At 37.6% G+C, this 20,905-nt stretch overlaps 1 protein-coding gene across 3 annotated transcripts in view; it reads left to right on the forward strand.

Annotated features, from left to right (window-relative positions):
* The first annotated feature begins 3,949 nt into the window (after window positions 1–3,949).
* Window positions 3,950–20,905, forward strand: part of CHD2 (chromodomain helicase DNA binding protein 2) — a 138,879-nt gene continuing 121,923 nt past the window's right edge. Inside the window, exons 1-5 of one of the 3 annotated variants that reach the window (XM_059180073.1) lie at window positions 3,950–4,084; window positions 6,393–6,461; window positions 7,014–7,100; window positions 12,481–12,550; window positions 17,676–20,811. The gene's annotated coding sequence lies outside the window, so the exon portion shown is untranslated. Of the gene's footprint in view, window positions 4,085–6,392; window positions 6,462–7,013; window positions 7,101–12,480; window positions 12,551–17,675; window positions 20,812–20,905 lie in introns of those variants that run through there. The other 2 variants (XM_059180072.1, XM_059180071.1) reach the window with 2 other exon arrangements.

Consider the following 20,905-nt stretch of genomic DNA (forward strand, 5'->3'; position numbering starts at 1 on the left):
AAAAAGGGCACCTGGGTGGCTCAGTCGGTTAAGCATCTGCCTTTGGCTCAGGTCATGATCCTGAGGTCCTGGGATTGAGTCCCACATAGGGCTCAGGGGGTAGTCAGGTTCTCCTTCTCCCTCTGCCTGCCCCTCCCCACTGCTTGTGCTTGTGCTTTCTCTCTCTCTCTTAAAAATAAAGAAAATCTTAAGAAAAAAGTTAAAAGTTACCTTCCTAATAGTGTTCTTAAAGATTTTATTTATTTATTTATTTATTTGACAGGCAGAGATCACAAGTAGGCAGAGAGGCAGGCAGATAGAAAGAGGTGGAAGCAGGCTCCCCGCTGAGCAGAGCGCCCAATGTGGGGCTCGATCCCAGGACCCTGGGATCATGACCTGAGCCGAAAGCATAGGCTTTAACCCACTGAGCCACCCAGGTGCCCCCTAATAGTGTTTTTAGCTCAGTAGATTATTTGAATTTTGCTCTTTTCTTTCTTTCTCTCTCTCTCTCTCTCTTTCTTTCTTTCAGAAAGGTAACATTCACATGGCTCAAATTTCAAAAGCCACCAATGGGTTGGATGGGAAAAGTGACTTTCTGACCCCATTCTCTACCTGTGAGGTCTCCTTGGAGGCAACTAGCATAAACAGATCTTTGTATCCTTACAGAAATATTCTTTGCCCATCCATGTTTTCATTTGGTCACAATTATATAGGACAAGAACTACTCAGAGCACACACAGAGGTCTTTCCTTTAAGTGAGCCAAGGCTAAGGGCTCTTTATTTTCCCCTGTAAAGAAACAGCAGTAATAGGAGCGAGTGTGACTGCGGGAGGGAGGGAGGGATCTCCTCTCTGTTCATTGGCAGATCACTTTGCACGAAAAGGAACAGTGCAAGGGATAGGATGGGGTCCTTCAGGTTTCAGGTGCTTTTCATTTAGGACAGAGCTAGTCTAGCTTTAACAAGAGATGGCCAAAGAGTTGGAAAAGTTATAGCAAAAGAAATCATTGTTGATGTGTGGCAGGGAATAAAGTTTCAATGTGGCAGATTAGGGCTTTCTCTGAAGAGGATGTTGTGTGGGATGGAAGCTCAGGAGAAGAAAGCTGTTTTATGTAAGCGGCCCAAGGTGTATCTTCATAAAAGGGAGTCACCCCACAGCTGAGCTGTGGGGGTCCACAATCAAAGATGGAACAAAACAAGAGTGAGATCATTCTCAGGTGGCAGGCCAGGAGATTGACAGTAGCAAGATGGGGTCCATATCTGGGAATTCAGATAGAATGGGTCTGACATTTCCCAATTGGCGGGAAGCCCAACTCTGAAGGTGGAACACTGCAATGAAGTAAAGGATGGGGCAGCTGGCAAATGAGACAGCTTGGCATGACAGAGGATCTACTGAACCTATCTAGAAAGGGGGCAGTCCTCAAAAAGAAACTGGGAGAGGCAGAAGGGAACGGTCCAGAGCCAGAGCATCTGGGCTCAATCCTGGTTCTGGTGTATCCTAGCAGTGAGAGCCCGGGCAAGTTAAACTCCTTGAGTCTCAATTTCCTAATGAAGATAATACAGAGGAATAATACTAGTCTCTCACAGGGATGCTAAGTTAACCTACAATGATGGCTTTGAACAATGCCTGATTCATAGCTAACTCAATGCTTTTCAGCCATTAATTTTTTTTTTTAAAATTAAGATTATTTATTTATTTGAGAGACAGAGAGAGTGCCAGAGCAGGGGGCAGAGGGAGAAGGAGAGGCAGACTCCCCACTGAGCAGGGAGCCTGACTGAGCCCGAGGAGCCTCATCTGAGGGAGCTCAACCTGGGGCTCCATCCCTAGACCCTGGGATCATGGCCTGAGCTGCAGGCAGATGCTTAAACAGCTGAGCCACCCAGGTGCCCCCAGCCATTATTATTTTTAGTAAAGGCCTGTTCAGGCTTGCTTTGCTGGCACAGAGTACTTGGAGAAGAATATGGAAAAGCAGAATCATAGATGGATTTTAGGTAGTGGCCGGAAGGGAAAAGGGGAGTGAACAATGGCACAGCAATAGCAAACCAAGAAGCATGAAGAAAAGGGATTCAGGGAGGGACTATTTCAGAGAAAAAAGTCTTGCTGCAGGTCTACAGTGCTCAAAGAGCCAGACTGTAAAAGGGCATGTCTCTTGGAGATTCAATGCAGAAAATTTAATTTCAGTTAAAGAAATACTCTTTCTCTGTGTCCACTTAGAGCCCAACTTATATTGCTAAGGCAAGTGGCCAGGTTACATAGAAGGAACCCAGTATCTCTAAGTCAGGAGACTTAGGTTCCAGTCTTGGCTCTGCCCTACGTACCTCATGCCATATTGAGCTGTTAATAGCTGTGCCGTTTTTAAAAGAAGGGCCAGAACTTGTTCCTAGGCCTGATGAGTATTTAATATACTCTGAGTCTTACCTAGGGGAAGGGTCTCAAGAGAATTCAAGAGTTGCCCCAAGAACCAGCCTCTCAAAGGTATCTGTTAAAACCAAAAGCCTCGGGTGTTCCTTTCCTTTTCCCGAGGTCGCTTGCCAAAAGAAGCAAGATTTCGAAAATGCTGACAGTGGGAGAAAGCTACTTTTTCTTCTCTCATCCATTTCGGGAAAGTTTAGGTTTTCAGTTATTCCTATTGATTGTCTAGATTGCTTCCAGATTTAAGACCTAGTGAAAAAAAAAAAAAACCGCGAGTTTCTTAAAGAGAATGAAGTTTGTTTTGCCCGATTCTCTGGGAGAGGGCTGGACAGGTAGGCTTTGGTTAAAACGATCCCTTTAAACAAACATTTCCCGAAAGGGTGGTATCATCAGGCCCAACCAGGATTATGAAACAACGATTCACTAAATTCTAAGGACAATGGACATGTGAATAGGCTGTCTTACGTAAATGGGCAACAGGAAGCTCACCACCCATCAAACAAATGGCAACTCAATTTGGATACTGGGCTGGGCAATGCGCTCTGTGGCAAAACCCCTGGTCCTGACTTTGTGACCCTTAGGGAGGACCGGCTGGTTAGAAGAAAAATCTTGAGCTCTACAGTCGAGGAAATATGGCTTGTTTGCTCGTCAACCTGTCAGTCATTTTCTTTCTTCTAAAAAAAAAAAAGAGGACAAAAGTCGGAGCTCGGAAACACTGAATTCCTAGCTTTTTCCATTAAGTGAGGCCCTTATTTCTAGGTCTCTGTACTAATGATTCTAACCTGGCCTCTCTGGCGCCAGGAACCACCCCTCCCGCCCCTCAAGAGCCAGCCTGGAGGGGTCCGCACTGCGGGGCGCAAAGCAACAGCCCACCTCCAAACCCAAAGGTTCCATCACCAGCCAATCCCGGGCTGGTGCCCCACAAGAAAACCAGAAACACCTAAGGGCAGTGAATGGCACTTAAGTCAGCCTGTCCGCACGGCGGCAGCCGAAGGGGTGGGGTCAGAATCAGCCAATAGTATTTGAAGTGGTTGTTGTTAGGAGGGAGGAAGACGCCTGTGAGCGTGCGTGAGGCCGCTCCCGGGAAGGGGAGGCAGGAAGCTCTCGGAGCCAATGGCCGAGGCGGGCGGGCGGCGGCGCGCTTGCGCGCTGGGACGTGGGGCTGCGGGCGGGAGGCGGGGAGGGTGGGGGAGGGGAGCGGGCAAGAGCGCGGCGGAGGCTGCTGCTGCCGCCGCAGCCGCCGCCGCAGCGAAGAGGCCATGTTGTGTGGTGTGTGGGGCGGGGGGAGGAGGAGGAGGGAGTAAAGCCGAGAGAGGAGACGGGAGAGAGACACCACACACACACGGCACAAGATGGCCGGAGAGGCAGCAGCACCCCGAGCTGTCAGGCGCTCCGCCGCGGCCGCGGGGCCCGCCGGCCGGCGGGAAGCTGTGCCCGGGCGGCCCCGTAGGCCCGCGGGAGCGAAGCGGTCGTGGCTGAGGCGAGGCGGGCCGCGCGCGGGTGTCGGAGCCCGCGGCAGAGGCTCCCGGGGCGGCCGGGCCCACGACGCCGAAAGCGACGCTGCGGCAGCGGCCGCGGAGGCTCCCCGGGGCCCCGGCGGCTCGACCGGGCGCGGGCGGGAGGCTCGGGCGGTCGGCCTGGCGCGGAACGCGGGTGCAGCCGGCCAGGAGGTGCCGACAGCCGCGCTCGGACCGGGTGAGTGGTTCCCCGGCTCCTTTTATTGTCCTTTGTCCTTGGGAGGAAAAGCAAAATGTCCTTGAGCGCGCGAGCAGGAGGGGGTGGCGGGCCGGGCCTCGCCGGCCGGCTCTCCCCGGACAGCCTCGCCGGCGTCGCCTGCTGGCTCTCCCGGCGGGAAGTGCCGGGCGCCGCGGGGCCGGGGCCGGGGGGCGCGCGGGGCCCCACGGCAGACCCCACGGGGGGCGGCCTCGCTGCCCGCAGCGGCCCGGCCGGGAAAGGGGCGGCGGCGGGTGACCGCTGGCGGGAGCCCGAAGGGGACCGCGCGAGGAGAGCCCCTTTCTGTCCGGGTGAGTTATTTTGATATTTAGGGTAAGGGAAAAAAATTCCTTTCAGATTCTCCAACGGGGGAGCTTTTTAACCTCTTTCCGGCGAGGCGGGAGCTCATCTTCGTGTTCGAATTTAAAAGAACAATGGAAGCCTGACTGCGTTTAAACAAAAATAAAACTTGCTTTTTTTTTTTTTCTTTTTGGGTGTTGGCTTTTAACTCTTTCAAAGCCGATTTTGAAAACGGCTGCAGTGTTACAGATGAGAAGGTACTTGCTGCTGATTAAACCTCTGTGACGTTAAGGTTGTCTTTAAAAAAGAAATGCAAGTTGGGGAAGTGCCGCTGGTATTTCAGAAATTAGGAAGATAAGTTTACTATACCGTCTAGGCTGTTTAATGGAAATAGGTTTTAATTTCGGTACTAGACGATGACGTTTGATTAAGATAGTTTATTTTACCGACTAATTACGCCAGGATTAGTTGACATTTTCCTGTTTGAATAAGGCTTAAATAGACTGTTGGGTACTTTTTAAAAGGTCAGAAGGAGCCGTTATCTGTAACTTACCACACCTGAATGTTAGAACGTACTTGGATCAGTTCCTGGACTTCAAAAAAGTTGAAGTTTATCATTTTCTTATTTTTAACAATAATGTATGTTAGCACAAGCCATGGTTGGCAAAACTTTTGCAAAGGAATATTCTGACGCCAAATCTCTTTGTGAAGTTACTTTCTCGTAGTGTAAATATCAAAGTAGGACTGTTCTCGGTAATGGGAGATGAAGAGGAGCCATATTTGTTGCATTTGTTGCATGCATAAAAATCTAGATGTGCTTAAAACGGAACAGTATTTGAGTAATAAATACTGCTTTCTCGAAAATTTGCAGAGTCCTGTGTAGTTGTGAGTTTAAAAAATAGAGAGGGGATGTAAGTTTAATGGTTTGAAGAACAAACCACAGATGCACAAACCTTTGTGTATTTTAGAATATATTTGTCTTCATTCTGCGGTAGCTCTTGTGTTGTAAAGGTGCAGATCTACGTAAAAATAGTGTTGGGCAGATTTACGTAGTACCTAGAAAATCAAAGGTACTGGTGTAATCCACTGTGTTTCTAATGGTATTTTTGTCAGTGAAATTGTTTTATGTTCCGAATAGCATTCATACAGTGCTACATGTTACATCAGTTGCGCATATCTTGATTTTACAGAATCTTTACCAAATTTGGTTTTTCAAAACAACGTTTTTGGAATTTGCGAACACTGAAAGTAGTTTTAAATGTATATTCTGAAACTATTTTTTTCAGGCCCTTTTTTTGAATACTGAAATTCAAAATAATTGCTAGCAATTTTAACCTCGGAAGATCTTTTTACGGGAGAAATGGGGGAAGGGAGAGACTGAAAATGTTCAAGACCCTGGTTTGAAATTGTATAAAGGTCATAGATACTACATGTTTTAGACTTGCTTAAAAAACAAAGCTAATAGCACACTTGGTGAGATCAAGTAACTTGTGGTTTAAAAATTTAAAGTAACTAGTAGCCATTTTAACTTCACTAATTTCTCCTGGAGGAGTAATATTTAATTGCTCATAATTGCCAAAGGTATTTCTAGATGGCAGTGGGAATTTTAAGATGATTTCAAATGTGTTTAAAAACCGTAACTTTTTCCTTTGTTTTGTGTATTACCTGGCATCAAAAGAAAAATAAAAAAACAAGGTTATAATCCTAAATCTGTCTTGAGGATGTGAATTTTCTGGAGTTTATTTAATCTCAGTGCCTTAATATCTAGTGTTCATGCCACTAAAAGATGAGGAAAACATGGATTGATACATCATTAAGATAAGAAATAATTGCAACCTTAAATGTAAAGGTAGTGTGTGGATGAGCCCGTCCTAAATTTGTCCATAGATCATGTATTTGGAATATTTCTCATTGTTTCATCACACTGAAACTTTGGCCAAGAACTGTTCAAAAAATCAAAACATTGATCTCATCTTTTTTTTTTTTTAAGGTAACTTACAAGATTAAAATTAAATTTGGTTGATGATGGTTCTGAACAAATACAGCTCTTTTATTTGAGGTAAGACGGTAAATTTTTATTACTTTCACACAGAAATAAGCCTGTTTGGTTTCTATTTTGCTCTTTGGTTTTCTAGGAAGTGGTGATTATGAGTAAACTAAATATCTGGAATAATTTTAAAAAGCCTTTAAACCTTACCATTGAATGAAGAGTATATGTGCTGAGCCATTGTAACTTAATGTGCCTTTTGAATAGTTTAAAATACTGAAGGTCTCTTAAGCCTTTGTTTAATTTTGGGAGCAAGAAAAGACTGATTATATTTTGAGAAAAATGGTGAACCAGAGATACTTTTTTTCTTTTTAATTCTCTAGTGTACTGTACAAACTAATTTTTTAAGTATTTAAAGAAATGAATTTATTGGAAAATTTGAACTAGGTACTATTCATAATAGTAGATTATAGGGAAGAACAGTTTAAAAATCAAGTTTTGTGAGCATAGCTTTTAGTTTTTGTTTTCAGTTATATAATAAAAGTTTTAAAACAGTATTTGCTGTTCGTTGTTCCGTCAGTAAATTGTTTAGAATATTGGTGTGTTTCCCTCCCTCCCCCAAAGGTATGCCATTTTGAAGACTGAGAACCATGGAGTTTTATCCTTGAGTATAAAGGAAATATTCGCAGAAGTCTCTATTTTATACAGCAAGTAAGTAAACGTTTTATTTAGCATCTTAAATAGCTACCACATTTGAATAGGAAAATACCACTAAAGTTTGTCAATTAAACATAAAATATAGACTCTTTATATTGAAAAGGAGATGAGGAAAAAAGCCCATCAAATTCCTTTACCTTGTATCAAAGCACTTACGTATTCTATTAAAAGTTGATATCCGTAATTCATATCAGAGAGTAAGATAGTACTTTTTAGTAATATGCTGCTTCAGGATTATGGTTAAATCAGTTGTTGAGTATCACAATCATATGTTTTTATAATCTGAAATTTTTTTAGCCATTTTTTTGATGATATAGATCATGTTTTTGAAATGCCCTAGAATTTTGCATTTGCTGATCTCCAATTCTTAAAAGAACTGTATCTTAAAAAGTGAAGATACTTTTCATATTTTAGTTCTTATTAGTGGATTTAATATATTCATTTTACCTATTTTTACGGTTTTGTTTTTAAATAGGTAGTAAAATGAGTTATCTTACAGGAAATTAGAATAATGCAGATCTAAAGAGATCTGTAATCCAACCTTGATAAAATTGTTTCTAAAGCGTAAAAGGGAGAAATAATTTTCAACGTGTATGGAATACTTTGACACTTAAAACTAGATATGTGAATGAAAAAAATTTGCTGATAATTTTCAAGAAATGTTTCTTACAAGTTAACACTGATCATGGAAATTGCTGCTAAGCTGATGCAGAGGAAATATGTATATACAGTAAGAGGTATCTTGGAAAATTTTAAGAACAGTCAAATAAGTAATACGAAGGCAAGCTTATCTTTGTCCTTGAAATGTGGAAAATCTTTTATCTCTTGATGTTGGCTTATTGTATTCATTGAAGTAGGTGATAAAGGTAATATTTTTATTGTATTTGTTGTAGCTTAATTTTTCCTTTTCAGTCATTTTGCAGTTTCACCAAATTTGTGTTTAGTGTGCAAAAGAAAACAATGTTAAGACTTGACTATAGTGTTTTTAAAGATCTAACATCATACAGAAAAAAATGAAGCATTTTTCATCTTAACCTTTAACATAAATGCCAAGGTTATGGTTTCTTGTATAGAAGTGATAGGATATTAGATTATTTTACAAATGTGGTTGGGCACTTTTAGAAAAATTGAGAATTGGGCCTCTTAGACACAAATGTATGTGAAATATAATGTGATTTTAAGTTTAAGTCAGCAATAAATTTATAATGGGCTACTGAAGAAGGTACAATTTGACCCATTAAAATAAAAAATGAATGGATGAACATTAGATGTGTTAAGTGATGATTTTATTTTATTTTTTTTTTTACTTCAGTATCAATAAATATGACCAAAATCTAAATGATACAGTAACTTCTAAATTAGTCCCCAATCTGATGGAGTACAGCTTCCCTTTTATCACCAGTAAGATAAAGGGTTATAGCAAATCACATTTTAAAAAGGTCTTACATCTAAGTCAACCCTCATGATGATGCTTATATTCAGTGTTCTGGTATTTGTGCTTGGGCCAAGCTTGTAAAAATGGGCAATACATTTGATGGGCAAAAGTAATGGACACGTGAGAGCAAATATAAATGTAGATACTATTTTAAATTCCCAAATTTCTTAAAAAAGTAACTTACTAGTTTACTACTGTATTTTGTTTCAGAACTGAAGTGATACTTAAATACTTTTATTTGGGCATTTGAACGAACTTTTGAATCATAAAAATCACCTATCGAATTGGTGACTAGGTTTCATTGCATTTGTTATTATGATACTATTAAAAAGTACCTGAAATTCCAGCCGTGCATGCCCATAGTTAATTACAAGATTTTCATGAACTTACAGGCTGCATTACGTGACATAGGTAACTTTGAGTATAAATTTTCTTTTAAGTTGAATTGTGTTATTTGTAGTTTTTTGATTATTTAAAAATTTGATCTGGACAGCCAATTAATTTATTTTCTCTCCTGAGATTTTTTTGTTGAGAGGCATAAGGGGAAAAAGATAATGAGAGGACATCTCCATCTTTGTTAATGAGGTGTGTGTGATAGAGTGGAAAATACAGCTGTGATTCAGCAATCAGGAGATGAACTTGTAAATGTAGATTAGCCCTGTAATCTCAACATTCTCTGTAGACATTAGTCTCCTAATCTACAGAAAATGAGTTTCTTATCTCTTAAGATACTTTAGCTCTTAATTGTGCGGTTAAAAATAACTTTAAAGGAGTATCTTAACTCCTTTATGCAAATTGGAGAATAGTTTTTATAATTTTTGCATTAGAAATTATGTGTGCTGTTTCTTTGAAGAAGTGGGTTGGGTAACATGAGACCCAGGTGATAGAGTATACCCAACTTTGTTGATGGTATGCATTCCAAAATATTAATATAAATGCAGATGTTAGAAGGTTGATTTTTAAAAAATAGTTAAGGTGTGAAATTTTATTTAAATAAAGGGGATTTAGAATGCTGCAGTAAAAAATTGTTGGATTTTCCCCCTAATGATTAAATATACTTAAAATTTAGTGTGTTTAATGTAACATTTGCATCTGGCTATCACAATTATAAATGAGGACTTATCATTTACGTGCTTGATATAATCGACTTCTTAAGAAATTTTTATGCCTCAAAGATACATATCTTCAATTTACCAGCTACTTTCCCATTCTTAGGTTGAGTGGCTCAATACAAACTTAGAATTTTCAAATTGGCTGTTATTTCTGAATGTAATTAACCTTTACAATTTAAATTCAGGGATGTTCTGAAGTTTATAAATAAAAACTCTATGACTTGATTGTTTTCATAACATTCAGGTGGCATGTTCTCTACAACCAGATGAAGTTTTGATTTGTACATTGTATAGGCTAGATCTGTGTTTTGGAAAATAATCCTTTGCTTTTTGAAATTAAGCTGTTTATTTGATAATGAATATTTCCCAAACAAGCAATTTATACCCAAATGTGTACTACATAATAATCATAATCATTTTAATTTAGATGATGAATATAGTTTGCTTAACTTTAATGGTTTCTGAGTTGACTTACGAATGTTAATGACTTTATTGCTACCTTATTTATGTGGAAGGTTTTATTTCAGAGTGCTCTCCGATTTAAATGTAAACATTGTTTTAAGGACTTTAACAGGTTAAAAGTTGATGTAATCTATACTTTAAGAAAAGCACAAGTGGGCTAATAAAGATGAGTCTTTGCCTTTTAATATAAAAAGATCAGAATTCAAAATATACATTACACTTAAAATTTTATATTAAATGAAAATCTATAATATTGCAAACTCTTAAAGATAGGTAGGAATATGAGCACAATCCAGCTTTTGTAGTCTGCTTAAGCAAAACTTGGGTCCTTCCCACCCTTTTCAAAGGAAGGCAGAGTCCTGCTTTCTCTATTTTGGGGAAGGAGATGTTATGGTAGATTACATTGGTGTCAGTAATTTTTGAAGTGGTGCAAAGTGAGATCCAAGTCCTCTCTTGTTTTGGTGGAGTGAGGCACATACTCTCTCATAGGTAGCTTTTTAGTCACAATGTCGGACCAGTGTGAAGGATTCCCTCAGACATTCCTTTTGCCAGTGGATGTCAGTTCCACCTTTCTCTTAGGAGTTAAATTAGTTTAGTTCATTTGGTTGATTTAGTACTTGTTTTTGTTAACAAGCTGTATACCCTATTAAGGTCAGATTAAATTTGGAAGCTTAAAGATAAATAATGCTGTTTCTTGTAAATTGGCTTCATTTGTTAACTTGGTAGTAGTATATTTTAGCATCGTAATTCTTAGAGGTAATTTTGAAGCAGATCTTTGCTGTATTTCTTGATTAAGAGTAGTCTAAATGACTGAAGCGATTTGGATTTGGTAGTATAATTAGGAACTTGCCTTATAATTTGAAAATTTGAAATCTTAGTCATGGAATAGCATTTGAGTAGGTAACTTAAATCCTAAACTATCCTGCTTTCTAAAAAGCCTTAAACTACTACACTTTTTTTTTTTTAAAGATTTTAATTATTTGAGAGAGAGAACTAGCACAGGCAGAGGGAGAAGCAGAGTTCCTAATGAGTGGGGAGTGTGATGCAGGCCTCATCTCAAGATGCCCCCCCCATCATGACCTGAACGGAAGGCAGATGCTTAAACGACTAAGCCACCTAGGCACCCCAAATTATTTCCCTTCAGTATTAAACTTAGAGGTTTTTGATAGCTCTACATGTTATGATTATTAATTATACTTAAGAGCAGAGTGACTGAAAAAATACATACCTTTATTCAGAGGGCATTTGAAACAACCCTCATTTTCCATGTATAGTTTATGAGGCATTTCTAACTAGAGAATAGCATGGATATGAGACTTTTGTTACCAGGTAGGTATTTTTAAAAAGTGTTAGTGTTGCTTGAGTAGGTCTCTACAGTTGGTAATAAAAGTAGTTTGAAATTTTGTCTAAGATTTCCTTTCTCTTTATCTTAAAATAGATTAAAGTACAGGATGATGTGAAATAAATATGATGGCTTTTAATGAGTGAGAAACATCATGGCAAGTGGGTAATGGAAGTTTTCTTTTAGAAATCTTGAAAGTGGGGCACACCTGGGTGGCTCAGTTAGTTAAGTGGCTGCCTTCAGCTCAGGTCATGATCCTGGGGTCCTGGGATTGAGCCCCATGTGGGGTTCCCTGCTTATCGGAGCGCCTGCTTCTCCCTTTCCTCCTCGCTTGTGCTAGCGCTCTCACCATCTCTTAAATCAGTGAATTAAAAAAAAACAACAACAACAAGCCAACTCTTGAAAGTGGATTAGATGAACAACCAGAAAATTTGGATGATCCTGTACTGTTAAGGGATAGTTGGAGGGGCGCCTGGGTGGCTCAGTTGGTCAAGTGGCTGCCTTCAGCTCAGGTTGTGATCCTATGGTCCAGGGATGAAGCCCCACATCAGGCTCTCTGCTCAGTGGGGAGCCTGCTGCTGCTGTTCTGCAGTTCCGCCTTGCTTGTGTGCGCTCTCTGTCAAATAAATAAAATTGTAAAAAAAAAAAAATAAAAATAAAAAGTGATGTTGGGCCCTGTTAAACAGCTAGTAGTATACCCTGATGGTCCATTAAATTTAGAAAGACCAAATATTACCTATTCTGTTGGAGTTCTTGGTGAATGAGTCTTAGGCATGGTTTTTATAGTAACTTAATCTACAGATGAGCTGTATATAGTCAGATTTAAATCTAATATAGTCAGATTTAAAATTCTCGGGGTTAGAACTTACTTTCTGTTTGGACTGTTTTGTTTGTAAATACATGTATGTCTTGGTCTTCTGGTTGATGATTCTTGTTTTGAAATTCTGGAATAAATCATGGCATTTTAGTAGTCTATTTTTTAATCTTCTTTGCATAAAATTATATTCTTTTTGTTTCCTGCAGAAATGTGACTCCAGAGACTGAATTCTCTAAAGGGCCTGTACAACGTAGTAGATGTTGGTGGAAGCATTTAGTAAGTTCTATTTAATTTTCATGTTTAATCTGTTTTTAAATGAAAAGTGACTTTGGAAATTTGAATAATTGAGTCAGAGTTCTAGAAACATAAAGGGATTTAGTGAAGCTCAAAGCAGAACAAAAGTAAAAAATCTGGTTAGATATGTGTGAAGCTGATTAAAGTTTTGCTTGTTTATTCCAACCTGTCATTTTCTTTCTTAAACTCTGATGGAATGCAAAGTAACCCACATATGAACATACTTCCAACATTTCACCCTAGAATTAGGTGATGGTAAAGTCATCCCCCCATGTTTGTAAATAAAGTTTTATTGGAACACAGCTAGGCTCTTTCATTTACACATTGTTTGTGTTTCTTTTCCCACTGTAGCTGCAGAGTTGAGAATAGTTGTAGCTAATGGTCACAAACCCTGAAGTAATTACTACCTTGTTCTATAAAGAAAGCTTACCTGGCCTTGTCCTAGATCCATCAGCTTAATCCTTCCTGTGTAGAACTCAGAAGCCCTTGGGTTTTCCTTTGGTAATAGAACATACTTTTAATGGATTTCAGTGTAACAGTTTTAAGATATAAAGTAATTCTGACCTTTCCTTAAAAAAAGTTGTGTTATGCCTTTAAAAAAGGTACAACAGAAAGTTCTTTTCACAGTGAGATTATGCTTTGATTTTAGAAGACTTGGTTACTACTGCTGTGTGACATTCTAACACCCAACATGAGAAAAAGTGAGAAGAGAGTGTAGAAATGAATTTGGATGGATCCTCCAAAGGATTTATTTATTATTATTATTATTATTATTTTTTTTTTTTTTAAAGATTTTATTTATTTATTTGTCAGAGAGAGAGTGAGCGAGAGCGAGTACAGGCAGACAGAGTGGAAGGCAAAGTCAGAGGGAGAAGCAGGCCCCCTGCGGAGCAAGGAGCCCGATGCGGGACTCGATCCCAGGACGCTGGGATCATGACCTGAGCCGAAGGCAGCTGCTTAACCAACTGAGCCACCCAGGCGTCCCGGATTTATTTATTATTGATAGGACTTTATAGGTATGATTATTACATCCTCTTTCATAAATATTTTTGAGTCCTATTTGGGGATGTAGATTTTAGAAGATAATGTTGTTCCTCATTAGTACGTAACTTCCATTGTATAATGGCTACTAGGTCCCACAGAAGGTGAAGTTCTGGGTTTCTTTTTTTTTTTAAGTTTTTATGGGGATAGTGAGGCCAGAGTTGAAAACTTCCTGATGTACAATTATTGATCTCATGTCTCATATTTTAAAGTGATTAATTGCCTGGCATAAAGTGGATGCTCAATAATTATGTTATTTATGGTATATCATTTCTGTTAAACATTATTTGTCAACTATTGGCTTAGGTCTAATTAGAAAACCATTATTAAAATAGAAATTTTAATCGTTAATTATTTTTAATGTGTCTGAAAATGAAAACCTTGACTCAGTAAAGAGTAAAAGGGACAAGAAACTACAACTTCCAGTCTCTTAACATGTACATGTCAGATTTTAAACTAATAATAGGGACAACGGGAAAGATTTGATTTGATTGTAAAACCTTAGATGATTCTTAGTTACCATAATTCATCTTACTCTCTTGGTGATCAACATTTGGCTGGTCTTTTTAAAATAAGTTTGTGGTTGGTTTTTATGCCTACTGTATTTAGCACCCAGACTTATATTGTAATTCTATTGAGGATTCAAGCTACTTTTTATAATAGGACACCTGTGTGAGTTCAGTATTAAATATTTTCAGGTTTAAAGACCAGCACAAAGAAGACTGTTGTCAAGTCGTAAGCACCAAGAATCTTAATTACATGATGGGAAGGATCAGTTTCTGCTTATCATTCTTTTACATGCTTTTGTCCCTTTGGTTTTGCAATAACTATTTGAGTTTCAAAGTGACATACATTAACAACTTATTGTGACCTTTTTAGAGCCATCTACTTTTAAAATTAAGAATCATTAATCATTTCTTTTTCCTTGTTCCCCTCCCTATCCCCCACATTTTTTGGTGGTATTAAAAATGGGAGTTGCTGGGAAGTAAAGATAAGGAGGTGGCTTATGCTTATTTTAGCAGAGCCCCTTGTAAACCCAATTCAGTAAAGAATCTCATTTCAGCTTCCGTCACTTGCTTGCATTTCAGCTGACTTACTTTATTTTACAATATCTTTGATTTTGGAACAAATGTACTGAATTAGAATTTAAAAAGAAGACCGTGTCCAATTTTATATTTTTAAATTTCTGGATGTACAGTACTTAGGGATTTTAAGAGATAGCTGTTAGTACCTTCTTACCATAGAAACCTTTACTTATGCTTTTGGGAATTTTCTTAGAACAGTTTTCCTTAAAAAGAAGATCTCAACTATGAACAGCAGGGTGGAAAAATTCTACCTGTTTATAGAATAAGCTTGAAGCCTGTATGTAAAATCTACAAAAGATCTAGGTCTGTTTGATGATGGAATTCTAGATCAAACCATCATCATTTCAGTATGTCTGCAGTAATTCACAAGTTACTGGAGAGATTATTGATAATCTCTAAATCTAAGGCTTTGATATCTGAACCATACTCAGTTTTCTGTACCAATGTTAATGCATGATTAAATTCTCTTTAAAGCAGAAAGTATCTTTAAATAGTTGACCCCCTTTATCCAATGAATTTTTCAGAGGTCTTGTTATTGGAATATAAATTATTTTGATTAGTAAGTTTAGTTTTTAGATCTCCATGTACTTTGGTTATTGTGTAGTAGCTGAATAACATTTATTGAGGTCCTTCTATATGCCAGGTAATGTAAAGCTGTAAATGTACTAATTTAATTCTCACTACTGCCACATGAGGTAGGTACTACTATTTCTGTTTTACAGATGAAGAACTGTGGATTTTGTTACTAAGAAAAGATCCAGGCTCACAGAATTCATGCCTACTTTCCTTTTTATTTTGTAACATAAATTTGCTTATTTGCAAATTTAGTCTTTTCAAGAATTTGGAATTCCATGAAAGTAAATGGCTTACTCACAAATCCCTCATTGATTTTTTTAAGGTATTTTGATGCTTGACTGAGCACTTTTGCATATTAATAAAATTCTCACTTCTTACTTTTCATTGGCTTTATAGGAGTGCAAGACCGATTATGACTTTTTAATGTCACAAGAGTTGTTTGCTCCTGTGGCATTTGTCTTTTTTTAGTTGTCTTAAACATGTAAGGTGATAGAATATCAATATGCTAGTATTTTGTAACCTCTTGTTACACAAACTATTGCATTTTATTGAACAATTTTAGAATGATTTTAACGTCATTAGGTTTTCTTTTGAAATTTTTTTAAAGTAATGATTTTAAAAGGAAATTTCAGTGTCCTGGACAAATTTTACCTCTTGTCCTGTGGCAAAAGAATATAAATCATTGCGTTAATCATTTAATGTACTAAACTGAATACATTTCACTTAGCCATTGAAACAATTAAAACTTGTTATCAGTACATTAGTGTCATTGTTGATCCGTAATCATGTTTACATCTCCAACTTTATTTAGAGCTTGATCTTGCAATGTAATAACAGAGATTGGGGAGAAATTAATATAAACAGTAAAAGAGAAATGATGGTACTTTTATTTTTAATACTTCTGTATAGTAATATATGTCCGTTTTAGGGAATGAGTAGTTCAAATGGAAGATACTTCATTGATATGAAGAATGGATGAGTTGTGTAGTTCTTACTTTTGGTGGAGAGAAACCAGTAAAGTATGTTAAGGAGAAGCATCTTATATTTGATGTTTATTACTGATGTGACACTCAATTTTAGTCGTTTTTTTAGTATGAGTGGTAGTTACCAAGTAGTTTACTACTTGTTAGTAGTTATCAAGTAGTTTGTTATCAAGTAGTTTACTTAAGTAGATATTTATTTTGTGTATGTAGACAACAGATCCTAATTATAGTTTAGGAGATAAGATTTAAGTACCTGAAGAGCAAAAATGCCTTATATTTAATAATCTAGTCACCTAGACTTTATGTGTACAAATTTAGTTTGAGAGCTGCAAAATTGATGAAGACCAGAGTTAAAACTTATCTTTGCAATTACGTTTGCTCATGATGGATCAGATCATTTAATAGTAGAATATCCTGGCTTCCCACTTAGTCCCTTTAGGTCAAATTATTTAAGTAATGGATTTGTTTCTCTATGAGGAACATTTGATAACCTCGGCAACAGAAGTATTTTACTTGCACTTAATTTGAAATCTGATAGCAATTTATGGCAAATACCAAATAGGCCACATAGATATTTTACATTTTTATCATTTTTTTCTGTAGTTGGCTACATATTTTTTCTGTATTCTCAAATAAGTTGCTGAAGATGGTGGCATCTCTTTTGGCCATTTGTGTTACCTAAACAGAATTAATTAACATCTGTTGAACTGGAAAACCATGGGGTTATACACTGCCTTGGTTTTTTTTTTTTCCCCCTTAATCTCAAAATTCTTTTCCATAATTAGTTTTATTTGAAGAAGTTTGGAAAGTTTTCTGCATTGAGATTTAGAATACATAGTGTTGCTATAATTTAGCTTTCCAGGATTTTGAATTTTTGTTTTTACTTCTCAATGTTGACAGTGTAACAACATTAAGTATGTAAAATTTGACTATTCACTGCCACTTTTTTATAGTTACATATGTATCTCTGACAGTAGAAGAACTTTGTTACTCACTTGCAGTCTTGCCATGATCCTCTCCTTGAGAAGTGTGTGTAGAACATAGAAACTTTAATACAGTTTTATAGTTTATTTTTTTTTTTTTTTTTTTTTTTAAAGAATTTATTTATTTATTTGACAGAGAGAGATCACAAGTAGGCATAGAGGCAGGCAGAGAGAGAGAGGAGACAGCAGGCTCCCTGCTGAGCAGAGTGCCCGATGCGGGACTCGATCCCAGGACCCTGAGATCATGACCTGAGCCGAAGGCAGCGGCCTAACCCACTGAGCCACCCAGGTGCCCCCAGTTTTATAGTTTAAAGCTGTTACAAAATTAAAACTTTGTGTATGGTAAGAGTATCTTCAAGGTGGGTGGATGTTCTCTGTTTGAAGGAATAAGATTATCGGTATTCCAACAGCATTTTTTTCTTTCAATGTTTTCATCAAGCACCCAGTCAGCTTGAAGAGTCTCACATGGACCCTACCACTGAGAAAACAAGATGGCAGTCCACTATGGGGATTTGAGGAAAATGGATTAATACAAGAGTGCTGTGATAATACACAACCAAGACAGGGTTCTTTTAACATGGATTTCATGAAATGAAGACATAGGTTTCTTACCCAGCACAAATGGACAGTGGATTTGACTTTCTAAAGACTTTTTGTATCCCTAAATCAAGTACATTCTTGACAATTGGAGAAGAAAGATGGCACAGTAACACAGATGTTAGTTTGTATGCCTGGAAATTTTTGCAGTTGGATTTGTATGAGTATGATCTTGTGGAATGTTAACTTTAATAAAATTTCTTACACTTTAAAATTTCTCAGTTTGGGCTTTTTTTTTTCAAGCCGAAGTTTCATTAAATGTTCAATTACTGCCTTAACACTTTGACTTTTACAGTTCCCCAGCAGTAGGTATACTGAATAAAGCTGGTAAAATGGAAATGGTGTGCTGAAAGAGGGTTCACTTGGTTGATAAATATTTGTCTTTTTTCACGAAGTTGTGGAAATTTGTGCATTAAGAGATGGTGGTTTGGTTGAAATGCTATTTTGAGCTTTCTTGAAACATCTTGGAAAATAACTTACCAAGGGGTAATAATAGGAACTTTAATTTGCCATGAGATTGTAATAAGCTTATAAAACAAAATGCCTTTTGCCTCAAAATTCAGAATGAGTGATAAAATATTTTTATGAGTTATTTTGTGTTGATGGAAAAGGTCTCTTACCTATGCTTTTTAATATTATGTTTTACAGTAGAATATTCACCTGAACCTTTAAACTGGTGCCTCTTGTTGTTTTAGTGGTTAATATCAGGAAAAGAGGTATTGGGTTTATATGGAAGTGTCCTTAGGGTATTTGTAAAAGGATTTAAGATTTTGGTGGCAATAATGTCTATAATACATTTTATGTAAATATGAAGGTAGGACTTTATCTTCTATTTTTCTTACTCTGCTTAGGAATTTAAATAAATCCTGCCGTGTCGTAGATTGTTTGAATTCTAGGTGAATGCTACTGTTCCATTTATTGATAATTGACTAATACCAGTTTCAGTAACAATGATAAAAGTGGGATAGACTTCATTTTGATAGACCAAATGACTTGTTTATTGTATTTTCCCATTATACAGATAACAAGGAAGAGTTCAGGTTGCATTCTTTTTTTTTTTTCATGAGAAATAATCATTTTGTGTGACTAATGCCAAATACCATAGTGTTCACATCTCTGATCAATACATGTGCAATATTTATTCTCATTAAGTGATTTGAGGTGGTTGGTCTGTATAAATGAAAAGTGGACTTTTGGATTTTGATTCTGGTAGAAAATTTAATGTTTTGTAGAAGGTATAGAATTGAAACTAGGTTTTGATTATGGATTTTACTACCTAGATGCAACATTGTTGGTCTTGTTAGGTATAAACCTAAAATGGGTTTCTTAAATGAGGCGAGGACATTGTTCTGGTATACTAAAATGTAAGTAAGGAAAGTTGATTTTTTTTAGATGCGTGAATGTTTTCTTGGGGTGCTTTTTGAGAGAAATGTGTTAAATTGTTTGTTTTTTGGCATTAGTAGTTATATTGTTTCCATAGATCTCATGGTTTTGGTATTTAGGAGAATTTGTCTTGTGACATTACTTTGATAACTTGCCATCAAATAGGACCAATTGTTACTAACTTGCCATTGTTGGAATGGGTATATGCTTTAGAATTTGATTTGAAATAAAAGGTAATGGTTGGGATATATGTGTGTTGTATTGGTTTGAAGGTGGAGTTTCTTGGGTTTGTTAAAGGGTGTACATAGTAGTTCCATGCTCTTGAATTTAAGAACTTTGTTTTGCCTGACTGTGTGAAGTAAATTCATTGTGGTTATGAGGATTTTTTGGTGAAGTGTGCAAGGTTATATATAATGGGTTAAAGAATTTTATTTTAAGTTTAAGGAAAGATTGAGGTCCTTGGGTAAAAGCTAGTTGCATTAATTTTTTGCTCTAATGCAACTGAACACTAGGGAGGCGCTGTTGAGTTGTACCCCTTTTTCCAGTTGGGATGGAAAATTCCCCCATAAACTTTGTCATTAGATAATTTTTAGGCTTCATAAAGAAGGCAAGACTTGAATTTAATTTATGAAATTGAGGTTTTGCTTTTGTTTAGAAACCATTTTACCCATGGGGGGGTTAATTTTTAAAGAGATTAATACTTAAGCTTAGCTTTATATTCTCTAGGAATTATCCCTCTTTCAAAATGGCTTGATAAAACACCACTTCCTGTCCAGAGAGGAAGTTATTTTAGCTCAAGGACTGAAATATTTAGCAGATCTTTAGACAAAAGGAACAAATTACATTTCTCTCTGGCTTAAAAAGGGTGCTTGAGCCAGAGGGGGTTAAGAAACCCTCCCTCCTCCCCTTGATGGGGTGGTCTGGAGGGGCAGGGAGGTGTGGGGGTAGGGGTCCTCAGGCTCCCTGGGATGGAGGATCTTTTTTTTTCTTCTTCTTTTTTTTTTTTTTTGGTGGAGATGAAGGGGTGGGTCTATGGTACATCACCTGAGTTGTGGGGTAAATGTAGAGAGTGTCAATCAAAGGCAGAGCTCTCAGAGCTGGGAAGGAGGCTCTAGATGGCGGCTGTGCCTTAGAGAGAGCGCGCTCTGCTCCCTGCCTTCGCCTCACTTTACGCAACTTTCCCTAACTTTCGGGCAGCCTCAGGGGGCCCCCGCAGCCCCCTGCCTCTCCTAGTGACTTACTGGGGTCGATTCGAACCTTTTTAAGGGAGAAAAGCAGCTTTTAGGAGCTTTCTTTTCGTGCCTTGTTGGAAAGAAGCAGCCGTACTGAGAGCCCAGGTCGTTGTTTTTTCCAGCTTAGAAGCCATGGCGCACCTCCATTTTTGTGCGCTCTCCTAATGAGGTTTTTTTCCTTCCGGACCCGTTTTAGTATTAATTGTTGCTTTATTTTTTTGGCCAGTTAACATATTGGAGGATTATTTTATTTATTTTTCGTTTTTGTAACGGAGAATTTTGTTTTTATTTTTAATTATTTGGGATCTGATATTTTTCTACTACTAGATAGGACTCTTGCTTTGGACCTACTACATGGATCAGGTAAGTCCATGATCGTTAGTGATAATTTTAAAGATTTATATGTATAAGTTCGCTTTATTTTCTGTAAATATGAGAAATTCCTGGATGACGCAAT

Source organism: Mustela lutreola, chromosome 7 (assembly GCF_030435805.1).
Source record: "Mustela lutreola isolate mMusLut2 chromosome 7, mMusLut2.pri, whole genome shotgun sequence".
Lineage (NCBI taxonomy): Eukaryota > Metazoa > Chordata > Mammalia > Carnivora > Mustelidae > Mustela > Mustela lutreola.